The 23,633-nt window shown below is 41.7% G+C and overlaps 1 protein-coding gene across 2 annotated transcripts in view; it reads left to right on the forward strand.

Moving 5' to 3' along the window:
• nrip1b (nuclear receptor interacting protein 1b) overlaps nucleotides 1–23,633 on the forward strand; it is a 56,194-nt gene that overhangs the window by 16,054 nt on the left and 16,507 nt on the right. The window contains exon 2 of one of the 2 annotated variants that reach the window (XM_008428284.2): nucleotides 23,479–23,550. The exons of the other annotated variant lie outside the window; for it this stretch is intronic. The gene's annotated coding sequence lies outside the window, so the exon portion shown is untranslated. The remainder of the gene's footprint in view (nucleotides 1–23,478; nucleotides 23,551–23,633) is intronic. 2 annotated transcript variants of the gene reach the window in all.

Raw genomic sequence — 23,633 nt, forward strand, 5'->3', positions numbered from 1 at the left:
CACAAGGGAGGTGTTGCTTACAGAAGAGAGAGATGTGTGACTCTGTGTAATACAGAGCAACCAGTGCCTGGGAGCAACTGTGACACATAAAAAAAAAAGCTTCCAAAACTCAAGAAGAATTGCTGAATTAGTCTATAAAGGTTCTCAAAAGGTAATAATTAAATGTCACTCCGAGTCCTACAAATATAGCTCTTGAGTGGAACTAAACAAAGGTTGCTTAGCAACAGCCAGGCACCGTTGAGTGATGAGCGATGGTTTTTGGCAGGTGAATTAATATTTAAATTAGCAGTGGAAGGTGCGCGTTGATTAGGCGTTTTGCACGATCGTCGGAGGCGGCGAGAAATCCAGACGGGCCCCCGGCGGAACAAACTCTCCATCCTGAATGAATGAAAGAGTCAACGCGGTTGTGAGAGAGGGGCGCGATGTGGTGAACAGACCGGGGGCTGAGGGCGAGAAAAAAATAAGAGGTGAATGAGAGAGCGCGGCTCGGATAAGGAAGTGGTTGCATGAGAGCACCGTGTGTGTGATCTCAGATATATCATGTGCTGTCCTGACCGTCATGGAGGAATTTAAAGAGGGCCAGTGTCGTGCTACCAAGCATTAGGGCAGCTCATGGCTCACTTAGCCCTGGAACACCTCTCTTAGCCAGGAGAGGCTCGTAATTTTTCAACTTGGATGACACGTCATACCTTAGCTGGTGTTAAATGACGTGTGTGTGTGTGCGCTTGTGTTTTAAAAAAGCAAAGGATCTCATTTAGACGTCTCGAGTGAGACACGAGATAATGACCATGTAGAGGATGAGAGATGGAAACCTGGAGATGGACTCTGCAGATGATGCTAACCCCTCAGGATCGGCTGTTGTTTCAAGGCGTGGGAGGGGCTCCTGCCAAAAATACACCAGGTCAGCTAATATGGGTTCCTTTAATCCAGAGGCAGAATGCAGGGATCAATCACAGAGCAGTTCATGTGTCCGTCTTATCTTTTTTTAAAACTTCTTTTCTTCTTTTACACCCCACCACCACCACCCTCCCTCCCTCCCCCCATTTTTACTGTCTCCCTCGATCACGCTCTGCAGAGCTCCTCACACGATCTTAGGGAGGGGATAAAGGAGGGAGAGAGAAAAAAAAAAGAAAGCAAGAAGAAAAGTGGGTCAGGGCGACCTATTTTTTTTTCCCACAGTTCACGGAGGCAGAGGGTGGCGGTGTTATCGTCAGTTAGACGAGGAGCGGGGCCTGATGGGGAGGCAGGGCCTTGTCGCGAGACGCAGCCACTCAGAACTGGGTCAGCGGCAGAGGCTACGTCTTGTAAACGGCTTGTCATACCGGGGGAGAAAAGCTGCAAATGAACCATAGATTATACGCCCCAAGCTGAGCACCGAGGTCTCTCCTCTCTCTGCAGCCTCGCACTTCACTTCAAAAAAAAAAAAAAAACCCTTCATAGTATAAGCCTTACAGTGGAGCAGAGTCTCTAAAGCACTGCCACCTCCTTTAAGGTCCTCCCTCCCCTCGCTCAGTCTCCAGTAATAGCGTTTGATTACTGCAGTCAGACCCGACAAGCTCAAACCCCAAGCCACACATGGTTTTAAGTAAAGATTCTTTTCACATTTCTCACTTCTTTGTCACACCGGTGGCTGTTTTTCTTTTTTTCTAAATATATCCGGCTTTCTCCCAGATTTGCCTGGCTTTATTCAGGTCAGTTTATTTACTGGAACAAGTTCAACTGCGGTTTACAAGTGAGCCATATATATATTTGCTTATTCAGCTGTAATGACCCCTTTTTTATGTTATCTGTGTCAGGGCCTGGGATGCGAGTTGAAAATTGGCGCAAGTCAGACTTTATTTTCCTTAAAACGGAAAATTATTATTGAGATCAACAGTCAGGATTCGATATGTGGGACCATTTCCATTATGTTGTTAAAGTGTCGGAGTGAGTGGAGTGCTGTGAACGAAGCCGTCCCCGCCTCACCTGTTGCTACACACTGCCTGTCAGTAGGCTGAAAGAAGAATAGCACAGTTTTGTTCCCAGTTTTTTTCTACAACAGAAAAACAGCTCTAGTAGCACAAAGACAATTTATTTTGTTGTTGTTGTCATAGTTTTTAGTAATATTATCCTAACTTATTTTTGTTTGCTTGAGAACTAAAAACCCCTGACTTGGCAGAACAGTGTTAAAGAGGAATACACATGACCATATTTTAATGTAACGGCTGATGAAAACGACGCACATCTTTAACAACAGTCCCATTAAATGTTCAGCTTGTTAGCAGATGTTTCCGCAGCATCTTTACAGGCTGTGCCACTGACGACAAGATGCGTTTTTGAGATCACCTGAGTCGACGTTCAGCTTGCCGACAAAGAAACATGTCAGTGTTCCAGAATCGTCCTTTTCTAGCCGAACTAGTACACCCTCGTAAAGCAGCTGTACCTCTGTGACTCAGTTGCTTGTAAAACAAAGGCAGAGCGCTGACAGAACATCTCAGAGGTAGATAAGGTAGGAGTTTTATTTGTACCATTTAAAAAAAAGTAATTAATTTTACTGCATCAACAATAAAACCATTACTAGTGCACACACTGTGTAGCTCTTCGAATAAAGAGGATATATAGTTGGGATATTTAAATTTGAAGCTCTAACTCCTTATTTTGCTTGTCAATGTTGACTAAAACACTTCTTTGTTTATGAACGTGTCCAAAATGTTTAGTTTTAGTCCAAATATGCAGTCATATTCAATAAACTATGATCAATGGGTTTTGATGAGAGTTGTCCTATTAAAAGGATGCATGCAAATTGTTCTACCAAATACACCATTTCAATTCTAACTTCCTTCTTGACCAACATTCTGATTGTCTTTAATCCAGACCTTTGGAAAATGTATTGTTGTCACATGTCATAAGCAAACCTGCTGGAAACCATCTGCTCAAGGCACAGTGGTGGCTCCCCATCACACAGACAGGAAAGTAAGAAAGGAAGAAAAAAAAAAAAAAAGAATAAAAAATCTTGACGAAACCACAAAACTGGCTGGAGCGGCTGAGTTCTGGTCCTGACCGGTTTCCAGCCAGACTCGCCTCACCTTCGAGCACGCAAACGAGAGACAGGCCACGGCACGCGTGCACTTCCCCCCCAGGAGGCCGCCGTTGATCGACACGAGCAGTCTCCGCAATTAGCGTTAAGGGGCTCTGGTGCAGAGACATGAAGTTCTGGGGCTAAGAATAACATTCGACAGGTCTGCTGCCCGCCGGCACTGCGGGCCCAGAGGAGAGCGGGACATGCGGACCAACACGGACTCTCGCCACTAATCCGATCCCCCCGCCACGTTTAGCCTCACCTCAGGATATCATGCCTTGTTTGTTAGCGCGACACCTCGGCTAATAAGGCTGTTTTTAAACAGAGCGAAACCAATGCGATTAGCATCAGCTGAGACTAATATAGAAAAAAAAGAGAAAAAAAAAGCAGAAACGGCACAAACACTTAATTGGCGCGAGCGTGTTTGCTCCCATCAAAGGCCGGGGATCTACTTTTCATATCAGGGAGATGTGCTAAAATATTAAAAAGGGCCTACTGTAGAGCTCTTCCCTTCCAGAAGAGCCAAAAGGAAAAAAAAGAAGAAGAAAAACACACAACACAGAGTCGTTTGTGGAAGCACCACAGTGTCCTGAGAGATTCATTACAGGCAGATTTGTTCCACATAGTGAAATATGAGTGAGCTCTGCTGCCTGAAAATTGCATTGCTCCATAAGTAGACCCCGACGCCTGAATAAGCCTGCGATTTTCAGTTCTAAAGGTCTTAGCTCAATATAACAGCTAGTGCAATTATTTGTGAGGAGGAGATCAAACCCAGTGTTTATCCCGCTTTGTCTGTCTGAGACACAAAGGGTACAAAGGAGCGAGCGGCGCCGCCTGCGCAGTCAATATTAAAAGTGCAGTGATTTAAGACTCTTCTTTACCTGCCACTTCACAGCTTTCCGCCGAACGATTCCACCGGAGTAAAATCTGGAAAACATGTTTCATACGAGGCATCGGCAGGTGTAAGATAACCTTAACGTATCATATTTTGGCGTTTACACAGAAATTGATAATATGATCTCTCGCTGCCGACTCGGCGATATACCTGGCTTTACTGCTGAGGCTACAGGTAGACGGGATTTCATCATGATTCAATGTTAAATCTGTGTTTAACCTGGATTTGAGGCAAGGATTATATTTTGGCTACATTCAGAGATTTTAATCCGCATGAACTTAATTAAATTTTACACGCAATCATTAATTCTTCAAACCGCGTCTATAAATCATACAGAAATAACAAACTTAACTCATTTAATCTTGTTGTGACTGCTGTTCTTGCCCACTGAATTTTTTTTATTTTTTTACTAGACTAAAATTGATACATATTCAATAAATTTGTTAAACTAAGTGAAACAAATATAGATTAATTCCACGTAAAATTAAGTTATTAAGCCTTTATTTCTGTTAATTATGATGATTTTCTGCTTATAAACATATCTAAGGTTAGAATGCGGGTACGATATAGAGTTTAATATTTCAGAGTAGAAATTATGTGGGTTTAACAGCTACAAGCAGTTTTTAAAATGCACTTAATCAAGCTATCAATCAAATTGTTAAAACGAAAAAGCAATGAATTCAGTTCCAAATGAGGGATAAAAACTCAAGATGCACCAATCTGACTTTCTTGGCCGATACTGATTTCTGGTTCTGTAAGGAGGAATTTCCTCATTCCTCATTTTCTTTAAAAGATGATTATTGGCTATACTTGACTCATGAAAGAGAGAACGGCCTTCACTTTCTTTGACAGAGGGAATCATTTTAAATTTAAGAGAAAATAATAGGATTTTCAATATTATCCTAACTTGTGCATTAATGTATAGGATCCTGAATGTCATCACACAAAGCCCATCAAAGTATATACTTTTGTTTAATCTGCGTAGGCACTGTTGACAGAAAATGGTGGCAGCAATTATCGCAGATGCTTTTTTTTTTTAATCGAGTCTTTAGCCGATTCCAAACTCTTGCTAATTGGTTAATCTTTTATGTAGATCTTTCCCCTAACAACCACATCTAATACTACCATTGATCAACGACAACTGCCTCATTGTTAAATGTTTGTTAGCATGTTAGCATTAGTGCTAACATATTAGCATTGGCAGCTAAAAGCTAGATATAAACATAAATACTCCCTCCAACACAAAAACTGTAACCCCACATTTTCTAACAGTTTGTTATATTCATCAATAATACAACATATCAACTTTATAGTACTTTGCAATGAACATGGCTAATAAGAGTTTTAGTATGATTTATTACTAAAATAAAGTAGCTGGTACTAAAATTGAACAGTTATTGAATGTAATATTTTCAGACTACTATCCTTGGACATCATGTAAAAAGAACAAAGGGATGTGCACACATCTTTAACAATGTCTGAATTTTCAGGCTTATTTTTGAGCATATTGCTTGGAGCAGGGCAGTGCAAATATTGACTGTATTAGTTGAACTTTGGTTGCCTGCGTCTCAGTTCCAGGGAGGGTGCCTTAGTGTTTGCCTGCCAATAAAACCCCTCTTTGTGCTTTCACGCTGAATTGCGCTCCTCTCTCAGGCAGAAAGCTGACTTTGATAGTGCAGAGTGGAGTCAGAGACTTTGGACTATGGACTACAGTGTTTACTTTAGAAAATCCGAGGTCTTCAGAGGAACCCAGCAGATCACCATCAACCTGTCAAAACAAACTCTCCCGAGTCGCCGCCCCTTCTCTGAGCGGGAGCCTTTTGATTGGCTGCCCAGCACCGTGCTCATCCCCAGGGCAGAGGTCGGGGTGTTTGTTTGGAAGCTGCGGCGGGTCACCGTGTGCCAGTGGCTCGGAGCACAGGCAGCAGGAAAACGGTCTGGAATTTCTCCAAACGGCAAACAACACCTACGTTTGTGAAGGGCCTTCTCATCGCACAGGTGTATTCCCTAAAGCAGCCCCTTCCTGGCCCCCTCCTGAATCCCCTTCCCCGAAATGGCACCGAGCTTGCGCATAAGGGAGTAGGAGGTTAAAAATAAATCCACACGCTCCAGTCAGACATTTTGAAATTCTGTTTCTATCTCGGACCGATAGGGAGGTTAAAGATACAGCATCCCGATAAATCCCTCTCCACCGGGGAGAGCAGATAACGAGTGGCACAGATTGGATCACAGAGTCGTTGAGAAAGAAGGGAGGGATAGGTGGGAAAGGGGTAAGGCGATTGGGCTAGGGGGAGAGAAGAGATGTCTATCAGCCTGTGAGAGAGGGTTTTTTCCCCACGCTCTTTATTTTTTTGTCTTGCAGATCCAGTTCAAGGGCGCCTGCAGGCGAGGCAACTCTCGCTCTTGCCGTGCCAACGCTGTCGCTCAAGGTCATATGAGCCAGTCCTGTGACATTAAAGAGGAACAGGAAAGGGGAACGGGAAGGGAGGGGTGGTGGTGGCGGGGGTGCAGAAGCCATCAGCCACATACACACACACACACACACACACACACACACACACACACACACACACATTCGAATGCCAATTGAGTTGTTGGGGTGAAAGTCGCCTTTAACTCCTTCGGTTGTTCCTGTGACACTCCCGTATCTGTCTGGTGTCCGCGATGGGTTTCGTCAGGCCAAGAGCTTTTTAAGGGCAGTAATGAGAGTGTCTTATTCACTGTGCACCAAGCCAAGAGATGCTTGGCTAGCTGCTTTGTAGTTGCCTGCCACACATCCAGCCAACCCTTTTGTGAGACGTAAAGGGTGAACGAATAGATGGAGGAGGAAAGTCACAGTGATAAAACCTCTAGAGAGGGTGGGAGAGAAGAGAAGAAAAGGTCCAAAACTTAAAGGAACAGCGATCTTGTAGAAAGCGTTTGTTTCAGCTGTTAGGTGAGGTTTCGACCCAGTGGAATTTGCCATCAGGCTTTGGCTGCAGAGAGCGCACTCTGCTGCACAGCCCAAATGCACACAGCAGCAGGTGTTTTCAGAGGGGAAAGTAGGGCTTTGGTTGCATATTCCAGGTGTTTAATGTTTTTAACTGTTGCTCTTACTTTAAGGCACGCCGTTTTCCAGTGGCAGCTCGGCTCCTGTAATGTGAATATAAACATGTTGGCGCAATTACTCGGCATCTTAATTATGTCTGACCCACAAAGCTTTATCCACCCAGGCCATTTTCCATTACAGAAAACGGTGCAGCTCAGAAGTGCTGAGTACAGGTTTCCGAACCACAGAGAACCAGCAGTTCCACTTTGGCATTTTGGATCATTGTTTGTTCAAAATGGATTGTATTGTACTTTTGTTTTGAATTGTCACACAATAATACTGACTAGAAAAAAATTGAAATTGGAGTAGACATTAATAGAGAGATGAAGCTCATCTTTAAAAGCTTTGACTCAAGTCTTGGACCGACTCTCATTTTCTGGTTTTATCCCTTCGCCCACGCCGCTCCCCACCCTTTGGCACCTTATTTAAGCAGCAGTTGTTTTACTGGGAAAAGGAATAGTCAGAAAGCCAATATGTGATCAGAATTTTGCCAATTCCTTGTATGTAAACAGTCAGGAGGACAGTATGCCCGTATGCAGTATGTCTTGTAAACAGTTATCAATCCTGCAGCAGACATCAGCTGTGGTTTAAAGCAGCAGTATGCCACTTGATAAAACATATTTGATAAAACTGTCTCCATGTTGTGACAGCATGAGACAGGTAAACTGAAATGATCGATCTCCACTTCTTCCCTTAGCTAGTATTGCCATCTGAGGAAATGCCGTCAGAAGAAATGCTCAGAGCCAAGAGGAGGGTCTTAGTGCTGTCAGTCAACCTCATGTACTCGCTACTAATGGCAGAAAAACAACTTACTGTTAAAGGAAAACTAGCTTTAGCCTGTGTTGTCGGGAATACACTATAGTGCAGCAGAGACCACCAGGGGGAGACGTAGAGTGGGAGCGAGCAGCTTGCACATGAGATTGAATAACAGCGCTAAGACCCTCCTCTTGGCAGAGGAGCTCACTTTATTTTTCCACAGACTGTCTCCTACAGTACTGTCACATCATAGTGACACTTTCAACAAATATGTAAAGTATTTTTTTAATAAAAGGTGCATACTAATTTTCATGTCGGTTCATCTCTAGCCCTTTGTTCCTTTTTCCCTCCTCTTTTACCCTTTACCACAATTAGGATGGTCTACCTGCCACCTTTAAAATGATTACATTCATACGGTACGACAAACACGTCATTTTTGGTTTTGCCAACAAATAGAGAAACATGGTAGCTTTTTAAAATATGGAAACAGTTCAATGTGCAAACTGTTGTAAAAGTATTGAAGGTACAGAGTTGGGCTTTGTGTCAAATGACCAAAACATCAGTAGAAAAGAGGATTTATAGGATAGTACTGAAGCCCCTCCTCTTTCTTGTTCACAATCTGGTCGTGTGTTTTTATTGGTCAGTCTGGTATCAGCTTACACTGGGAAACAGCAATGTCTTGTCTAACAGCAGCACACAGCTGTACACATCAGGGTTGGCCTACAGCCTGAGGACCTGCGTTGCAGTCCGTGTTTGTGCCAGTGAACTGAACTGTAAAAGTCTTTTTTTTTTTTTTTATGTCTTACTTTCCATCGGCAGGAACACCGTTAGACCTGCAAGTGTCCTACAGAGCCTTTTTTTCTTCTTTTTGGCCGTGACTGTACGTCATCCTCTTGTAGCACAGCAACTTTAATCATTCACAGCAGGCAACCAGAAGAACTACTTAGTTTGTTGTTTTACACTAGCACACAGGTAGTGGACGAGAAACTCAATGTGGATGCAGAGAATAATAATTATTTTGCGGGGAGGATGGACATAAACAAGACATTGTTTTTTTCTGTTGTTTTGTTTTTTTCGGAGTTGAACAAATAGCCATACCATCATCTAAATTTCCTTGTAGATGGAAAAAAGTACAGGCGGAATCATTGTTGGAGTCCACAAAGTCAGTCTTCCAGGCCACTAATGGAGCCGCTTCAGGCTATGCATCAATATGACATCCCAGATTACAATCTTTAGAGTTTGGGAGCACTTTAGGTACTTTCAGAGCAGGGAGAACGGAGCGAGAACTGGCCGAAAAAGCACTGAGTCATTATAATAACAATTGCGGAGATGGGTGGAGCCGTGCAGTGATATAGCCTGACAGAAATTACTTAAGTATACCCAGGGGGGACTTGTCGTGAGGCTGTGGGGCTTAATAGGGATTTTGCTGTGACTGTATTGAACCTAATAGCACCTTGTGTTTAACTTGGCGTCATAGTATTATTATATTGATTCGTAGTTCAAAGTTCAGGACCGTTTTAGCTTTTGAGAAGTTTGGAGATTCAGTTGATTTCTGTCCCTTTGTAGACTTCAAAAGGCGATAAAAGTGTGTAAAAGCTGGCTAACAATACGCTGAATTCTTCATAAAGTTGTAAGTACAGATGCTTGTTTCAGGATTTTTTTTTGTGTGTCAGAAACCGTATCTTCATCTCTACAACTTTACAAGGAAAGCAGTTATAGAAAATGGATTGACACAGTTCCTTTATTTGAGATTCGGCATTTGTCAACACAAAGCTAAACTCCATGTGCAAGAAGGAAGTTAAAACACTACTGTGCAGCAATACTACATGATCTACATTAGTGTGATGATTGTGGAGGATTTGCTTCCCTCACTAATCCAGACACTTCTCCATCTTGACAGCAGCAGATATTCTGTCCCCAACGGACCCTTGTTTTGCGGTTCCACTTTGGGGATATCCTGGTTAAAAAAGCGTAACTCTTCTGCAGTGTTGTGGTACTCGATATTGGTCTTGGTCTCGAGACCATTTTTTGATGGTCTCGGACTCGACCGCATTTGGTCTCGGTCTTGTCTCGGGCGCTGAGGACTCTGCATTTTATTTCAAGACCAGTCGAGACCGCAACTGTGAAAATGTCACTAAACGTACAGCATACTGTCCAGTTTATTTGTTAACATCTTTGTTTTCAGTGGATGCAAAACGCACCGATTAAAATCCAAGCAATTACGTGTTTCTGTTACTCCCCCTCCCCACCTTTCACTCACACGCGGCTCTCCAGGACATGCGTAGTAGTTTTCTCTCAGTGGCAGAAAATGTCTGTCTAATCGTCAGTAATATAATAGCGCTGCATAAATCATAAGAAATCCGATGGCCACAGCTAACCCAACATCGCTTCGCTTTCACAGGCGGTGGGGACTACGTCTTAACATTTTTCGTCACTTAGAAAATTAGCTCAAAGAAGGTAAGCTCCGTTGACATGATGTTAGCAAAGCTAGCTGTATAGAGACGCAAGCATTTGTGATGAAAAAAAGTCACTCAATGCCTGAATTATTGTGCGGAGGTGTTGACTGACTTGTCGCATATATGGGACAACGCTGTGTCCAAAAGTCTGCAATATAGTGATGTGACATTCAGAAACAGTCGATTCTTCTCCACGGCTCTTTACTTATTAGATAGCACTGGAGTGTCACTCACTGAGAGCCGTCGTTCTATCAGATTACCATATGCTGTCAGAATAGCATACATGCAGTGAGTACCATGCCTGTGCATGCGCATTGAGAAGTCCGACCGTCAGAGGAGTTGTCAGTTCAGCATACGCAACAAGTGATGACAAAAATAAGTCATTAAATTTTATTAGTTTATAATATGACATAATATGATAACTAGATAGCTATACATGCGTTGACGTGGTTTCAAAGTGTATTTAAAGCAGGGTCTAGCTGCAGTCAACTATAACACACGCCCGTGTAAAACTCAATAACCCACTTAACCGCTAAGTCAGGATGCCATATAACTGTTAATAACAAAGTGTATGATGATCTACGTCACGATTCTATGTTGCTGATTAAATAAAATTATATGGTAATGACAGCGTATGCATGTCTGAGCTAAGCGCATGACTATCTGACAACGTATGCTGATCTGACAGAACACCGTGAGTTCGTGCTAAGCATATGACGATCTGACTTGACAGAGCACCCATTCTTTGTTCTTGTAATACTCTGTGTACACTGCATCATTATTTTATTTAATTATGTACGTTGATATTTAAATTAACAAATAACTAAAACTCAAGAACGAAAGAGCACGCACAGAATGCACATTGCTCTTTGATTGTTTTTGTTCATAGTGGCAGCTGTAATGTCTGCCATGGTGTCAGACTACCTGCCTTCATGTACCGGGAGAGAGGGTGAAAACAGTCAAGGTGAGCGCCTTCTGTTTGGTTACTTCTTGCTTGTTGCTCCTTGGTCAGTGTTCATAGTTGAACGTTATTTACCGTCAGGGCATTACCTCAATTGCTATGTTTAATGGTGCAGACAGTGATTGTTTCTTACATGAACAATATGGGCAAATGCCCAGGGCGTTATCGTTTTAGTGATGGCAGAGACCATCACACGTTGTAGCACAGAGATGGAATATTTAATATTGGTAAAATTATTAAGCATTTAATATCTAGGTGTTTTTATGGGAATATGGATCTTTCAGATCATTTTGAGAAGCAATTTCGATCATATTTTACATATTGTGTCATGTAGCGCGGGGCGCGCTGGTCTTGGTCTTGACTCGGTCTCGACTTCCCTCGGTCTTGACTTGGTCTCGGGTTAGGTGGTCTTGAACACAACACTGCTCTTCTGACCATCCATCTCCTGAAACATTGTTTTATCATGAGATTCTAATCATTTATCTAACTTGACATACGGACCTCCAGTCTTGAACAAACCCCCGTTTAGCTCTTACTGATAATGTATTAATTTGGGACGAACCATGTAGTAATGTGGCTTTAGATGCAGTTTTTGAAAAAAGAAAAAAGGGATTCACAATATCAGCATTAACATCGGCATCAGCCGATGTTGGTCTTTTTTTTTAAGCATATCTGTATCGGTCGAATGAATAAAACTTGTCCAATTTTAACAACTGATATTGATTTCTGCCTCTCCATTTGTGTTTCTGGAGAGCTTTGATTATGTGACAGTCATCCTGATTTTGCGCTGGATTGTGGGACGTTTAAATGACATATCAAGGATTAAAATTGGCAAAGTTAGCATTGTGGTTGTTTTTCACATGTCAAAAGGTTAGAGAAATATATAAAATTCTGGCAAAAATAGCAATACTGGTGTCTGATTTCGATATCAGCTTCGTTTCAGTGCATCCCTACTTCGATCTGCATGTTGTAAAACTTAATAAATAGTGCTTTCTGCAGCCTTCTACGGCCTGCTCTTCACAGAACAGGTCACATGACTTGGACAGGCCAGGAACTACACCAGTCTCTTTTAATGTGAAGAACAGAAAGACGATCATCTACAATCTGTGAAAATTAAATTATACTCATTTTTGAAAATCAGTCACATAAACCATGTCTGTACAACCCCCTTTGACTGGCAAAATCATACAGACTAGACTACAAACAGATGTTGGTATTGTTGGAATTAGAATCAGATATCCACCTGGTGTTGTTTTATGTATTTAAAAAAATTAATAAACTGTACTTTTTGACCATGAGGACTTTTCTCATATCTAAATTTACTGTATGTGTCTCAAAGTACTAAATTAATACCTGAAACAGATTTTGATGTGTTTTGACGCATCCTTTCTCTTTAAAATAAGGAGCTGGTAGCAGAGAAATGCTTTACTGTGAGGACCTGGCTAATTTGAAAGTACACCTGGCCCCACAAAACCTTTCCACTATATTCTCGGAAAAACTGCGATGCATTTGAATCTCAAAGCCACCTTCTAAAATAGTTCTGCAAAATGGCCAAAAAAAAACCAAGACTGCTAATTAAGCCACCTCAGCACAAGTTGCCCACTGGAGCCATCCATGTCTGCACTCGTATAACAGTGGCATTACAGAGGTTTTTTTTTCTACACATAATTACTTTTTCAGCATAACCGTTTGTTTACGTTTCTCTCAAAGTGAAGGGAGTGTAATGTCTGATGAAAATTAAGATCTTGACTTTACTTTGATAGGTGATTGTTGTATAAACAAGACTGGACTACAGGACTGGATAGGTGTACCTTCGAAGCGATAAAGTGATGGGTTTCTAGCTGCAGCGTGATGAAAGCTGTATTCTTCTTCCACAGTCCTAACAAACTTAGTGACGGTGTGTGGGTTCGATGTCGGACAGGGACGCGGGTTCTACTCGGAGCAGTCGCCGGGGGAAAATGGGGTAGAGGAGCATGTGTGTCTAGCCTGGGTGACATCTAGCCTAAGTCCCCATGAAGTGTACTTTCTACTCAGACGGGATTTGCTGGATAAGTGTCCCTAACTCCGGTGACGCAATCCTTTTGAACACTGACCACTCAAAGCTGGATTTGAAGCTCCAGTGAACCCTGTTGAACTTTGACATTTAGAGGTACTGTTAAGTAGGAGGGAAAATAGATTCCCACTTTTTTTTTCTCTAAAGAATCTCCTAACTGTAAATAAAACTGCCATGATTTGGGTAAAGGATTATTAAATACTGCTACTCTCTTTTTTTTTTAATTGTCTGATAATCTTTGATAAAATGAAATAATGTATTTATTCTTACTATTATACAGTGGAACCCTGTCTATTAGCGGTTCAGCGGTTTGGGTTGTTCTCTAAATTATTCACAGAAAACAAATAATTTCTCCATATAGTGGCTGGCAGTTCCAAGGCAGCCAATCCAGAAAATAACCAAAATAATTATGTAATAATAGTCAGCGAGACGGCAATGTGCAGCAACATGTGGAGGAGGGGCAGCTGTGTCTTACTCTACGATCCATACTGACTCCCATCACGCTGATCTCATTAACAGAACTTTAAACCTCAGGATGATGGGATGATTATAAAGCTGTCAGTGATTTTGTAACCATAACTTTTTTTTTTTAAACCGCAACATCATTAATCAGCCCGTGCCTTGTGCTAATTAACATTATTATAAGCATATAAACTCCCAATGAGTCATGATGGAAAGCCTTGGTCCTTTCATCCAGCCATTCCTCACAAAAGCAACGGTGATGACTTTTGCTGACACCATCACGTTTCTCAGAGTTGCGTAAGATTACATGGTTAACGGTTAGTTGTGCCAGGCCCATGCATCACCCAGCTGGCATGCCACCATTTCGACTCTTCCCTTTGATTAAACGCAAAGGCATTTAGACTAAACAATCAATGCGTACAGGCTTGAGTCCTGAATTGCTCAGGTATAAATCTTCCTGCTGCCTGGCGTGGATTCGCCTCTGTATCATTTTTGCTGATTACTCTTCCCATTACTCAAAACAGATGTGTTTGCCGGTGATGAATGGTCCAATTATGGAATATTTGTCACCCATTTGATACCTGCTGTTAGTGTGTGTCTATACATAAAAAAAGGGATTGTTGGACGTTAGGATGGGGAAGTTTTGTGTCTGTGTCCACGATTCTCTCAGAAAATAGCAGATCTTTGACGAAAGCAGAACGCTGTTCTGCTTTGGGATCAGAGCGGTGTGGCCCGGACCTTTTATATGACTGCTGTAACCTCAGAAGTCCCTGTTCTCATAGCTCACACATAGCAGTCATACATGTCCACACTGTAGCTGACCCTGTCCAACTGCTCCAAATACACACCAGAAACATACACACACCCTCACAGCTGAAAGGATTCCTGTACACACCCCCTTCTCCCACCTCACACCCCCCACCCCTTCCACGTCTGTGGACAGTGGGCTGATTCTGCAGCTTCCCTCCTTCTCTCCTGCTCTGCTGTACCAAGCTGTGTGTGTGTGCGTGTGTGTGTGACAGCTGCCTAATTGGGCATTCTCCCCTCGTCGGAGCGGCTGCCTCTCCCCCCACTCCTCCAGCCCGGGCCAGGGCTGCTGACGAATGGCAGCGGATTACAGATGAGGACACGGTGACCCGCCTGACCTTGCTGCACAGCCGCTGGGGGGGTGGGGTAGGGGTATGGATGGAGGGAGGGAGATGGAGAGAGAGAGAGGAGTCCATGGGGGTTGGAGGGGCGGATGGGGTACTGGTACTGCAGAAAGGCGGGGGAGCAGAGGGAACGATTGGTTGATGCCTCCAGGTCAGGGAAGGGATAAGGTCAAGTAAAGGTGGGCAAAAATTTTTGGAATGAAGGTGGTTAGGTAGACATGAGAAGGATCAGACATTTAAATGACAAATGCCACATGACAATACCCCCCATGCCTCTCCCTCCCTCAAGTGAACCCAAGTCAGTGTGTCAAGGGCACGAGCCCCCACTGCGGCATTCCCCCCACCGCGCTCTTCTCTCTTCTCATGTTTATTTCTTCCCTTCTCCTCCTCTTCCTCTGCGCCTCCTCTCTTCTTCTCTACTTCTTTTATGCGCCTTTCAGACGAGCAGCTTCTGTGTGACTGCTGGCTCGCCTCCACACGCCCACGGGCCGCGATGTGCTCGGTCAAAAGGAGGCAGCAGGTCCTTGAGTGTGGTGAATTTTAATTCCTTTCAGCACTATAGATATTTCCATGCCCCCGCTCTCCCTTCTCTCCCCTTCACCCCCTTCCCTTACCATCATCACCACCTTCTTCCTGCTGCGCGTTTGAGACTGCCAAGGTGAGGTTGTGTCCTCTTGTTAAGAGCGATTAATGGTACTCGTTATGTACATAATGAAATATCCCTGCTGATGCATTGGGTGGCGTTGTTTCCTGCTGCTGCGGGTGAGTACGAGTATTTCTGTATGTATGCAGAAGGTTCGGCCATCATAGGATTCTTAAGGGATGAGAAAATTTCACACGTTATTACTAATAATGGCACATTTTAAAACTCAAAATGGATAATTACGATTCTAACATTTATTTCTTCCGTTTCGACCTTTTCTTCCGTGATTCCTCAAATCACTCGATTACATAAAGTCCTTCTGGGAATCCCGGAAAATCTCTGATTGGATCCTTTACAACCTAGAATATCAAGGAGGAGCTCAGTGCCCTGAAATTTAGGTGAAGTCAGAGAAAGTCTGAGAATAAACAAAAGCCTTTAAAGTTGGTGCTGCACACATCCTGACTGCTCATCTCTGGACAGAATTACTTAAAACCAAAGTGACTCTCTAGCTTTTTTGTAGAAAGGATATTTCCTTGGAAGGGTTTCTGGTTTATAATAAACAGATTGACTGTAGATGGTGGAAACAGGATGTGCACAAGTATGTCTGTGTCCTCTTGTTCTAAGGGAAAGCATATGCTTTTAGGGGTTTTTAAGTAGAAAAGGATGGAAACACCTGGTCAAGCATAGATTCGATTACCTGAATTACTTGAGTATTTGTGGGATTCCTACACCCCCTTATTTAACAGTTTTCCAAGTCTGGAAACACAGAAAAAATTAAGTTAGCATTGTGAAAAAGTTTGACTTTCCAGACTGCCTATTCTCATTCCGACATGGGAAGCGGAAAAGTCAGGATGTCTGGAAATATAAAATGTTTGTTTTTTTTTCCACTGAGCACCTTTAGTTTTGGGTTGCCACACCACAAATTAGATTTCTTTTCTAATTGATTAATCATTTTGGTATTTTTTTCACTCTCAAATGAAAAAGGACATTTTTGGCTTTTTAAATCCTTTTACTGATGGGTTTTAAAACAAACACAACCCTTTCACACCTGAAAGAGTTAATGGAGATTTTGAGGCTTCAGTGTAAATGGGCTAAACAAGGTTTTCTTTAGATGTAAAATCATCATTTTTTATGAGAAAATATTAGAAAATAAATCACAAAGTGAGATGTAAAGGATCTGAATTTAATCTTGTATAATCTCATCAAGTTTTTGATAATTTTTAGTGTAGACTTTTAACTGATCCAAGTTTGTCAAGATGCCAAAGAATAGTGAAATGGCCCTTTCTCACACTGGCGAATGATAAGCCACCACAATCACTTTGTTTCATCATATAATGAAAAAAGTATGTAATAATGCCAACTATGGCATTTTTTTACTTCATTATGTTATAGAAAAAAATCTTGACTCTGGAAAATGACATTTTGAAATGGAAGTACTTTAAGAACCTGCTATTCAGATTATTTATGTATTTGTTTGCTGTGCTCCTACCATTGACTGAAAGAACAAACCTCTACATTTAGAAGTAGTTTTTAAGTGCAAATTATTAAACTTTTAAATGGTTTTGCAGTATATAAAGTAACACACGTGAAACAATACAATATTAGCTGGTTAATCAGTCAAGCTATCAACAGACTTGAAGCTCCTAATTTCCCAAACGACATAACCTGTGATGGAGAAAGATGGAGCTCCTGTATTTTCCTCACCATCACTGATTTATGTGCTCAGAAATATTTAAATACCTCTGGTCACCGAAATGTTTTCTCAGAGAGCTCATTATAAGGCAGGAAATGTGCCACATCAGTTTTAACTTTACTGTTAGAAACTAGGGATCAGCCCCGAAATCTGGGTGTGGTGAAGGACTCAGTCTCTGAACCTTCAGAGACACTTAACCCACCTGTTTAGAGTTGCCTTTGATTAATAGCAAGTGGAACATTGATCAACATATTTGATGTGCACTTGCACAGTAATTTTGATGATGGCATTTTACATATTGTAATGTTTATTGCTTGTTTCATAATCGATGACTGTATGATGTTTTTATGATGTAAAGCATTTTGAACTTTCATGTCGCTGAAATGTGCTACACGCATAAACTCAACTTGGGACGGAAAATATGTTGAAACTGTAACCGTCTGATGTTGGTATGCCACGATACCTGGACCTGGCCCACGTCTTCTACTAACAGAAACTTTGCACTGACTCAAAAACAGAGTCTCTGTGTGTTCATAAAAATAAAAATAGCATTAAGGAAGTTTTGTTTCAGCTTCTACAGTGTGTTTGATATGTAGCAGAGGCCCCCTCCTCACCCGCACACAAAACACACCTTGTGAGCCATCTCTCCAAATGAAACCCGAACGGGAATTAAGACCCCGTCAACTCCCAGTCAAGTTTGTTCCTGTTTCCCTCTTTAGATGCTCGCAACACTGCAGCTCCCCTGCGTGACGTGTTCAGAGCTATAGAGATGGGTGGCTCACCACCGAGTCCCATTCTGACTGGCGGAGTAAATTTAGATCTAATCTCCTTGCGCGCGAGTGTGTTTGTGCTTGTGTTCCTTTTGTAGCCCGAGAATGTTCACCTAACAGCAGCTTTTAAGTTGACCTTGTTGTGCTGTTTGCTCGTCCACGGCTCCTGTGTACATGCGCGTTTTCTAGGACAAGACGGTGCCGCCTTCCCCGTTGGGTTTTCATTTAGATCTTGTGCGAGTGCGTTCGCCCGCGCCAGCTTGTGTGCGTGTGTGCGAGAGCCAAACGCCATTCAGTGCCTGAGTCAAGCTGTGCAAGCTCTTTTAATCCCACGCCCCACTGCACGTAGGCTTGATTAGTGGCAGCAGTTATCTGTGCAGAAGACAGTCCGCCCTCCTTTAGCATTTGGTCAGGTCTGGGGCACTTGGAGAAGGGGGTGTCAAGTCATGAGAAAGGTGAACGAGAAGGGGGAATGGGGGCAGCAGAGGGTGGTGGGATGCCTCATTAGTATTCTCAAGGAGCGCTTCTGCCAGCAGAGCAAATTGATTACTGCATTTTACCTGTATCAGCCTCCATGGCTAAGGATGACAAGGTACGGGAGCGTGATGTGTGTCCGCATTCACCTCCCAACCTGCAGCACAAAAGGTGTGTTAGCATCTGCCTTTGGTGTAGCTTGTTCTGATTCTCTCCTGAGCACTTTTTCCCCCCGTTTACCATCTGATAGAGTTCTCCCTGTCTTCTTGATCTTCTTCATTACGGCAAAATGACTGTGGAAGTTGGGTGCTGCCCTCGTCCATCTGTCTCTGTCTGATTTAATGGTCAGTGGCTGACCGAGAGAGGGAAGACTCATTTCCTGTAATCCTTGGCCCCATGCTCGTCTGCATCTCAGACAATTAGTGGGTTTCTCTTGGTTACGGAAAATGCAACCTGATCAGTTTCGTCGACCCTTGAACCAAGTTCATGGTGTCCACCAAAACACGCCGAAAAGCAAAGGAGTTTTTACTCCAGAGCTCTGCCAGTTTTCATTCTTCCTACTCAGTTGGGGACTGATTGCACCTGGGCTGCCAGGTGAAGGCAGTTAATGACAATTAATGTCTGCTTAGATGGAAAACCAGACGTACTGTGAGTAATGACGAGCAGAAGGGACAGCCACTTACTTGTGTGCCCGTGTTCATCAGCACTTCTACTTTTCTCACCTTTAACTAAAGCAGCTATGTCACAGAGGACAGTTTCTTCTTCATTTTCATGCAGTCATTTTTCTCGTACCCATTTTGCATTGTTCAGGGTCACAGAGGCAGGGGAGCCTATCCTAGCTGTCCTGTGGTGAGAGGCAAGGTACGCCCTCAACAGGTCAACGATCCATCACAGGGATAAAGGAAACAAACACGCACACTCACACCTACAGTCGGTCTCATAATCCTCAGTTACCGTACATGCATGCAGCTATAACAGAATAGCTGTTATTGGACGGAAGACATTTGAGGTATACCGCAATTTGTACTTCTCTATAAGGACAACAGATATATCTGCACTAGGACTGTAGCCATTTAACATTTTTAATTCAGTATTCTGTGGAATAATTCCTTTTAATAATCAAGTAATTCAATAAACTGCTTTTCCGAAAATTCTATCTTAACTCCGCGGACTTACAAAGACACACACATCTCAGCCCACCACCTGCAATCTGTGTAGGCATTTATTCTTCACATATAGCAAACTGTGTCCAACCTGACCAGGGATGAGTTGCCAGGATGTCTACATGGCCAAATTTAAAGGCTTCTGTTTATTTTTGGGAAGTGCTGGAGTTTGAACAGATGTGTGTAGAGAGAGAATAACCTAATACTCAGTGTGTTGTGCCTGAAGGCAACAGTGTACGCTGACGATCTCAAACTGTAGCCCTGTGTTCTTTCTAAAATATTTCTTTGACGCTAAATTGATTGACAGACGAGCTCCTCATAGATATTCTGATCTGGACATGTAGAAGTCCACCAACTCTTGATTCCTTCCCCACAGCATGGACGGATTATTAAAACACGACTGAATTTCCTCTCCGAGCTTGAACCTCCGACTGTTCCATCTGTGGGGCAGTTTAAGAGATGTTTGTTTGACATTTAGTTTATGTATAATGCTACTCCAATGACAAAGACTGTGTCTAACAATGTTAGTGCTGAGTGTGTGCTTACATGGAATAAATGAAGCCGCAAGTTGGTCCTTTTTTTTCCCGCCCCTCAGCAACCGCATTCACACCAGAGTGTTGTCAGCGTGACCTTGTAGCATTTAGCATGGTGCCTTCACTGATCAGAAAATTAACAGATGTTTCAGCTTTTGATCAGGTTGAAATTTGTCTGATTGCAGTCAGCAGCTGATATCTTGGTGCAAATCTGGCAGAAACACTTTCACAGTTCACACCGCCTTTTAAGAGACTGATCTTTGATGCTTTTACTGCAAGATCTGTAGTGGAAAGAGAACTGTGTTCACTGTATTCAACTTTAAAATGGGGATGGGATTAGTCCAGTGTATGATGATAGGCTAATCACTTTGTTCACATGCCCAGTTAGGGCTGCTGTGATTTGTCGATGTCTTCAATGACGATGATTTTAATAGCAATTCTGTTGCCATGAAGTACATCGGTCAACACAATTTATTATTGTGATAAAATTCTTAAAGGTTACACTAGTTTAGTTACAAAGTACCGTGGGTGCGGTCAGTTCCTTCCCTGTTGTGTATGTACCTTTGATTCAGTCAGGAGTTTGGGTCCAATCATTGTATATGAATATGCAGCAAAATCCCTTTTTGGAAGGATTTTCACTACTACCTTTTATTTTACTTTCGGACTGTTGTTTTATATTGAGTAACAGTACCAACAAGATATTGATTTTATTTAATTGGGAGCAGCTGAGTAGCTTCTCCAAATGATACTTGAACTATGACCCCAAATCCTGAGGAGTTGAAAATGAGGCTTCATGAATGCAGAGCAGGACCAGAGATCAGAAAGACAAGGAGGAAGTTCAAACTGTCTATTAATCATCATTTGCCAGGATCATATTATTGAATGATATGAGTTACAACATTTAACTTCTCTTTAGGTTCAATATAAGCATTTTTTTAATTTAATTTAATTTAATTCAAATTTTTTATTTTTATTTTGGATCCAAAAAGTTGAATAGTAGTTTATGTGAAACTATGATGTTTAGAAGAATATTTCAGTTTCCTTTAAGTTAAAACTGGAGATATGAAGGTAAACTCTGACTTGGCCGATGGAAAGATGACTTGCTTCTTCTTTTTTTTTTTTTTTTTTACATGGACGCTCTAAAACTGAAACAATTTTTATTCTCACAAATAACCAAATCCAACTTCAGAGGTTCAGTCGGAAATGGCATACTGGGCTAGTTATCTGAGGAAAGTTCTGTTATTAGGAAAACCAACATGAATCCCTGGCCTTCATATTGTAGCTCACATGTTTGTGCTCCTTGTTATATGTAGGTACTGAACGTAATGTGTGAATTCACTGCAGCCTGCAGTGCATCAGTGGCAAATATGCAAATACCAGCAATAATTTATTCTTTTGTTTATTCGAGTTTTAATGTGAAAACACACCGATCTTTTATGTTGAGGTGGTATAACAGGTTGGGTCCATATGATTTTTGACAGTGCCCAGGTGCATTTATTAGTTCAGCATAATTAGTGAAGACATGCTCACAGTGGAAAAACACTAAGTATTAGACAGTCACGCATGCACTGCATAGCTAAAATCCATACAGAGAAAAACATACTTTTTAATAGGATTGTGATTTGATAATATTTCCAATTAAACATGCATATCTTTGTAGTTAGGGTTTTTTTTTTATTAAAGAGTAAAAATGCATGTTTACTTCAATCACAACTTGTAGTAGGCTATAAATTCAGTTATATTTCAGGAGGATTATAATTTGAGTGGTTAGCCCTTTAGATGTCCAACATTGCTAATTAGACATTCCCAGATTAATAAATATTTTGATCTTAGAATATCCAGCTGCAACTTAAGAGTCATGTTTACACCATTTAAAAAAACTGCAAAGATTCTGCTTTTTTCCAATCTTTCTCCTCTTGAAACCATGTAGTTTGAATAGCGACATGATGATGTTTGTTGTGAATTACGGCTAAATTATTACTTCATCCTGTATGCGGAAAACCAAAGTAGTGTGACCTATCAGGCTATCTTGAGCAAGAGCCTGTTAGGTTATCTCAGTTCAGTCGGTTCTCTGAACCCTGGGTCAATGCTATCAGCGTATCTAACCAGTTGTACTTTCAAGACACTTTATGTTGGGGTTCTGATAGTGATCTGGATGGTTTGCAATGCATTTGATGTGGATCCCTTGTTTGAATTTCCGGGCTGAAGTTGAATCTACCGTTGCTGTGCCTCTGAGCTGCTGGAGCAGCAGGTCACGAAGCCGTTTCCACGACCTGCAGAACCTTCAGTTCTCTAATACGACCTACAACTCTGCTGTCACTTGCTGGTTCTGTGATCCTAACTTTACTCACAGGATGCAACAGGCTTGAGTTGTTGATTCTTGAAAGTCTCATTACAAAACCGCCCTGTGCAACGTTCAGTCAATATGTATATAAGTCTATGTTCATTGTTATTCTGCCTGGTGTTAGTGGGAAATGGATGGTAGCTCTAATGATGGCCGTGTCAACTCATTTTACCAGCAAATCTTTTATTTATAACCTAATGAAAATCTAGTGGTGGTGGAAGAGTGAAAATCTGGGACAGTTGATTTAAAAAATATAAGTATTTTTTGAAAGTGATGAATATGATGGAGCATCAGTCCCTTACTTACCATGTTGCTAAGTGCAACACTGTAGCTTTACTTGTGTTGATGAAATGTGCACATTTTTAGCTAAATAAAGCCTGTATTGACTAATTTGTATAATCTTTCATTTGTTAGGGTACATAACTGGTCTCCAATACTATCATACTGGCCCTGTTGGGAAACTAAATTCTGCTTCCAAAATTAGTGCGCATTTTGGTAAAAGAGAAAGTTGAATTCTGACTTTTGGTATACTTGTAAATGAAACGAAACTGGTTGAATAAAATGACTCTTAATTTAAAGTTGTTTTAATTCTATGCTTGATACCAATCTATGTCATTTAAGTAAAGTAGATATCAAGTTTTCATGGGGTTTAGGGACCACGGCCACCTGTGCGTAGCTATAATCTGCAAATGCTTGAGACCCCCTCTAACACTTATAACTGCCTATTGTAATAGTTAATATACTAAATACACCTTAAATACACAGCGGAAACTGTCTTAGCATACAGAAGCTAATATCTACACTCTTCCTTATCTCTGCTCTTGTGATCAGCTGACTTGACAGTTCTTTTTCTCTAAACATGCCAACATTCAGGGAAAACAAACTCCTTTAAAAAAAAAAAGTCCATGAACTGTAATAAATTTTACATGCTGAGAATGCATAAAGATTGAACAAATTTCTTTTTTTTTTCTTTTTCAGAAAATAGTCTTGGAAATTGTAGTGACACGCCACACTGGAGCAGACCGAGTCACAAGCTGCAGCCACCAAAAGGTATCAAGAGTTAAAAATTAGACAGGGACTATGATCATCACTACTTGTTTACTATTATCAATTTACTCTTTCATATATAGATT

Source organism: Poecilia reticulata, linkage group LG14 (genome assembly GCF_000633615.1).
Source record: "Poecilia reticulata strain Guanapo linkage group LG14, Guppy_female_1.0+MT, whole genome shotgun sequence".
Lineage (NCBI taxonomy): Eukaryota > Metazoa > Chordata > Actinopteri > Cyprinodontiformes > Poeciliidae > Poecilia > Poecilia reticulata.